This window comes from Onychomys torridus, chromosome 8 (assembly GCF_903995425.1).
Source record: "Onychomys torridus chromosome 8, mOncTor1.1, whole genome shotgun sequence".
In the NCBI taxonomy this organism is placed as follows: domain Eukaryota; kingdom Metazoa; phylum Chordata; class Mammalia; order Rodentia; family Cricetidae; genus Onychomys; species Onychomys torridus.
In genome coordinates this window covers 85,746,065-85,752,064 of record NC_050450.1, presented here as the reverse complement: position 1 = coordinate 85,752,064, position 6,000 = coordinate 85,746,065, and the positions used below count along the sequence as shown (strand labels likewise).

General features: G+C 48.6%; 1 protein-coding gene across 1 annotated transcript in view; it reads left to right on the top strand.

Annotated features, from left to right (window-relative positions):
• The first annotated feature begins 389 nt into the window (after window positions 1-389).
• Window positions 390-6,000, top strand: part of Srcin1 (SRC kinase signaling inhibitor 1) — an 83,436-nt gene continuing 77,825 nt past the window's right edge. Inside the window, exon 1 of the mRNA XM_036197379.1 lies at window positions 390-437. The gene's annotated coding sequence lies outside the window, so the exon portion shown is untranslated. The remainder of the gene's footprint in view (window positions 438-6,000) is intronic.

Sequence of the window (6,000 nt, the reverse complement as noted above, 5' to 3'; positions counted from 1 at the left end):
TCTTCCCTAAGGGCCCTGCTGTCAAGGTGACGCCCCAGGACCCAGCTGTTCCACTTCTGTCCTTCCCATCCTGGCTAAGGGTGCTTGCACAGAATCCGGGGGTGGGGGGGCGGTGGCTCTCCCCAGCCCCAGTCTGGGCTCTGAGCCCCAGAAGCAGCAGGTGTACCCTCATCCGGCAGGAAGCCTCTGGCTCCACCCTGCTTGGCTGCACGAGAAGCTTTGGTACAGATGGGGATGTCGAAAATATCTGTGACATATTCCAAACTGGCCTACTTTCCTATCACAGGAGTCTGAGATAGAGGCGGGTGAGGACCAGAGAGGTGGGAGTTTGGGATTCGCTCCGTCCCTCCCCAGCTCAGGTGTTAGACCGGAGATGGACTCATGGCCTTCCCTGCCGACTCCTCTCTTCTGGGGCTTCGTGGCGGGGCTCTTGGGAGGTGAGTGGTACCATGAAGCAGAGGTGTAATGGACTTGAGGGAGTGGGTAGAAATACAGAGTCCTGGGTCCTGTCCAGGAAGCTTCCAGTTCAGGAGGAGGGCTCTGGCAGTCCTCCCATTGGCTGTGAGGACGGAAGGCCTGGGCCCAAGCCCTGGCTCTCCTAGGAGGCCTTAGACAGGCCTGCGACTTCCCTAGGCTTCCGGTTTTTGTTTTTCGTTCTTCAGCAAATGCGTTGCTCATAAGTTTGGCTTTCCCTCCTGCAAACAGTGGTGGTGGGTGGCTTTGGGGCGATAAATTTCTGGGACTTGCTTCCCTAACCCAGCGCTTGACCTTTTGCCCTGGGGACCGCCAGGCTGTATGTACTCTGTCAGCTTTAGTGATCACCTGTCCCTGGGCCCCGCCTCCCAGCAGGCCTGGCTGGGCCGCTACCCTTCATCCTCAGCTTAATGAGCTCGGTGAAGAGTCCTCCAGAGTCCTTCCCCCTGACGCCGGGGCTGCATCATGTCACTCCTGCACTGCCGGGAAGTTCACACTCAGAGCTAATTTCAGTCTCTCTTGCTGACATGAAAGCCCTTGGGTGTTCTGCTTGCCTTCTTCCCACACGAAGCGATTGTTATTTTAGTTTCTCTCTTTGCAGGGGAGATGAGCCCTCTGCTGATTCTGGGGTGGGCAGGATCCTGGAGGCATTTTTTTTTCCTTCTTTTTTTTCCCCCCTCGCTCTCATGATGCTGGGCTTTTTCCAGATTTCATTTAAGTACTGCTATGATTTAAGTGTCCCCCAAAGAAAGGTTGGGGATATACCTTGGTGGTACCTAAGTGCAAGGCTTTGAGTTCAAGTCTTAGCATGGCCCCCCAAAAAAAGTTCCCTAAAAATACATGTGTTAAACGAAGAAGAAGAAGAAGAAGAAGAAGAAGAAGAAGAAGAAGAAGAAAAAAAAAAAAAAAAAAAGAAAAAGAAGAAGGGTATGGTGGTGCATAATCCCAGCATTCAGGAGGTAGAGGCAGTGGATCGCTGAGTTTGAAGACCAGCCTGGTCTAGAGAGAAAATTGTAGGACAGCCAGGGCTACACAGTGAAATTCTGCCTTGAAAAACAAAGAACAGGAAAACAAAACAAAACAAAAATCCATGTTTTAGGGGCAGGAGAGATGACTCAGCTCTTAAGAGCCTGGCTGCTCTTCCAGAGGACCCATGTTTGAGTCCTAGTACCTACGTAATAGCTCACACCTGTCTATAATAGGGGATCCAGCACACTCTTCTGGCCTCCTTGGGCACCAGGCAATAAGTGTTACACACACACATGCAGGCAAAACATCTATGTATGTAAAATAAAAACTTAAACTTGTAAAATTTTGTTTTGTTTTGTTTTTTCGAGACAGGGTTTTCTCTGTGTAGCTTTGGAGCCTGTCCTGGAACTCACTCTGTAGACCAGGCTGGCCTCAAACTCACAGAGATCCTCCTGCCTCTGCCTCCTGAGTGCTGGGATTAAAGGTGTGCGCCACCACTGCCCAGCAAACTTTTTTAATTTTGGAGATTATAATACAGTTACCACATTTCTCCCTTTCCTTTCCTCCCTCCAAACCTTGCCATACACTTCTCCTTACTGTCTTTAAATTCATGGCCTCTTTATATATATATATATATATATAATGTTTATATGTATATATTCCTAACTATATCCTGCTCATCTGTAGAATATTAGTTGTATGTATGTTTCCAGGGCTGATGATTTGGTAACAATGGTATGCTCATCCTCGAGGAAGACTATCCCACACCCCCCCCCCCAAAAAGTCTGTATAGTATGCCAGGCAGGCGATGGTAGCCCACACCTTTAATTCCAGCATTCAGGAAGCAGAGGCAGGCAGATCTCTGTGAGTTCAAGGCCAGCCTGGTCTACAGAGTGAGATCCAGGACAGCCAGGGCTACACAGAGAAACCCATCTCAAAATACCAAGGGGAAAAGAAAAAGGTTCCTATACTAAAGGTTTGGTTTCTAGGGTCTCTTATCGGAAATAGTGGAGCCTTTAGGAGCTGGGCCCTAGTGAGAGGGATTAGACCATCGGAGGGGCGTCCTTGAGGGGCGTCATGGGGGCCTCATTCTTTCCCTCCCCTCTGCTCTTCGGCTCACGATGTTCACGGACAGTTTTGCGCCCCACGCGCTTCTACCATGATGCACTGCTTCACCTTGTGGTTAAGGTGGTGGGGCCTCCGGTGCCGGACTGCAGCCAGCAGCCCTTCTCTCTCCAACACGACCAGCTCGGGTATTTTGTGACAGTGAGGGAAGAGGCTGACTCTCACAGCTTTGGATCCCGCAGCGGTCCTTCTCTCCCTCAGTTTCTCCGACTGCCACATAACTAGGAGACGGAGTGACCAAGAGAAAGGTTGGCTGCTATGGGTCTGGGAGTCAAGACAAAAGTAGGCGTAACGATTCATGGTTAAATTGTTTTGAACTGGCGGTGTGACTCAGTGGTAGAGCACCTACCTAGTATGTGTGAGGCCGGGGGTTAGAGCCTCAGCGCCACCAAACAAAATAAGGGGAACCAACACTGGCTGGGGCGGTCCACACCTTTCATCCTAGCGCTCTGGAGGCAGAGGCAGGAGGATCTCTGTGAGTTCAGTGGTAGCCTGGTGTACAGAGTGAGTTCCAGGGCAGCCAGGGCTGTGCAGTGAGATCTTGTCTCAGGCAAAACAAAGCACAAGAGAACAACAACAAAGTAGAACAAAGTGGAACAGCAACCCGAGAACTCACCTCCCTTCTCCTGCCATCGAGCTTTAGAGACTGGATCCACAGACGCGCTCTGCCCACTCCAGGGAGAACCAAGGAGGGTTTTTCCTGTGCTGGAGGCCGTTGAACATCCATTAAGAGGCACCTCACCTGCACTGACAAAGCAAGAACTCCGGTGTGAGGTGTTGGTGTGCATCCTGTCCATGTGTGGGTAACAGAATACAACGGCCCACATTATGGAACCCCTGCAAGGCTGGGTCGGAGCTGGCTACTTCTGGGGCGGGACCTGGGCAGGGAAACTGACTTCTTACTATATTCCTTTAAAACATTTTTTTATTGTTGAAAATTAATCAATTACTTTTTTGTTTCTTTGTTCAGTTGGCTTTTTGAGATGGGTTTCTCTGTGTAGCTGTCCTGGAATTTTCTCTGTAGACCAAGCCTTGAGGCCTTGAACTCACAGAGATCCACCTGCCGAGTGCTGGGATTAAAGGTGTGCGCCACCACTGGCCGGCTCATAATTAGTTTTTGAGACAGGGTCTCACTGTGTAGCCATGGCTGGACTGTAACTTACTATGGAGCTAAGAGTGACCTTGAACTCTGACCCTTCTGCCTCCACATCTACAGACGAGTGCTTTCTCTTTTCACTGTTTGAGTTTTGTATCACACATATACACACACACACACACACACATACACACCCACACACCCACACACACACAATACACCCCCCCACTCCCCCCTACACATACACACATACACACAAACACACATACACACACACATACACACATATACACACACATACACACACATACATACATATACACACACATATACACACACATACACACACACACACACACACACACACACACACACCCAACATGATTTCCTACTCAACAAATATGAAAAAAATTCATACCCCCAAACCTGCAGTTCTTAATATTTTATATGTCACTATATTTGTCCCCAGTCGCATATCAACAGTTATTGCTGAGAGAGTCAGACCCCAGAGGGAAGGGGCTATGACACCAGGGCTGGGACAGAGAATATGAAGGAGACTTAGATCAAAAGAATCTACCCACCTAGCACAGTGCTAGGTGCTCTGGAGGGTGGAGAGGCCAGGGCGCAGGGGAGCAAGGCTCTGGCTCATTTAGAGCCTCGAACTCACTCACGGAGATCTGCCTGCCTCTGCCTCTGCCTCTGCCTCTGCCTCTAGAGTGCTGGGATTAAAGGCGTGGACCACCACACCAAGCAAAATAAATCAATCTTGAAAAACAGAAAGAAAAAAAAAAAGAAAAAAAGAAGAAGAAGAGAAAGCTAAGTGTGTTTTTCAAGAGCCTGAGGGAATTTTAGCTAGAACTTGTTGGTGTGTGTTTCTGAGGAGAGGGGCGGGCTCTGGAAGAACTTTCTGGAGGAAATGAATCTGAGCTGGCCTCAGAGTGGGAGTCAGGTATCCACGGGTGCAGAGGAAGGGAAAGATAAGCCCGTGCTGGGGAACAGTATTAGGCTGCTGGGCAAAGGCCTGGGCTGTGAGGGGAAGGTACAGGATGTGTGCTCCTGTCCTGTGTTGCAAGAGGCAATCAGAGATAAGGCTGGCAGAATTAGGCCAGATCCTGTAGGCTGGGGCTTCGGACCCTGAGATCATCCCATCCCACACCACTCACACTCCCTGGTTGCTCAATCTGTGTTCTGAGGATCATCTATAAAGGAGGGTTCAGTGTTAGTTCTTTCAACTGTTTGCAGAATACAGGGAAACTCTGAAATACTTATTTACATTTACTGGTTGATACTGTTTCTTTCTTTCTTTTTTTTTTTTTGTTTGTTTTTCAAGACAGGGTTTCTCTGTGTAGCTTTGTGCCTTTTCTGGAACTCGCTCTGTAGCACAGGCTAGCCTCAAACTCACAGAGATCCACCTGGCTCTGCCGAGTGCTGGGATTAAAGGTGTGTGCCACCACCGCCCAGCTATACTGTTTCTTATTTATTTTCTATCTATCTATCTATCTATCTATCTATCTATCTATCTATCTATCTATTCTTGAGACAGGGTGTCTCTGTATAACTCTGACTGTTCTGGAACTCACTCTGTAGACCAGGATGGACTTGAATTCACAGATTCACCTGCCTCTGCCTCCTGAGTGCTGGGATTAAAGGTGTGTGCCACAATTGCCTGGCTGATTTTATTTATTTATTTGAGACAAGGTCTCATATAGCCTTGGCTGACTTCCAGCTGGATATATAGCTAAGAATGGTTTAGAAGTCCTGACGTTCCTGCCTCCACTTCCCAAGGGCATGGGATGCACCCGTGCCAACCTTTCTTTCTTTTTTTTTTTTTTTTCATTTTATGAGACAGGGTTTCTCTGTGTAGCCTTGGCTGTGCTGAACTCACTCTTAGACCAGGTCTGCCTTGAAATCAGAGATCCGTCTGCCTCTGCCTCCCAAGTGCTGGGTTTAAAGGTGTTCGTCACCACTGCCTGGCTTCCTTTTTTGTTTGTTAAAGATAAAATCTTGTTATGTTGTTAGGCTGTCTTCCTGTCTCAACTTCCCCAATGCTGACGTATCCTGCTGCTGATTTATCTTTTATAAAAGGTATCACCAGAGCTGGAAACAGTTCAGCGGGTAGGAGTGGTTATTATAAAAGCATGATGACCTGGCTTCAAATCCCCACACCCATGTAAAAAGCCCAGTGTGGCAGCTTGTACTCAGTGGGACACGATGGGGAAGAGTCTGGAAGATCTTTTTTGGACTTGCTGGCCACCAGCCTAGCTCCAGGTTCAGGGAGAGACCCTTCCCCAAGGGAATAGATAGAGCGATAGAACAAGACAGCCTGTCTTCCTTCA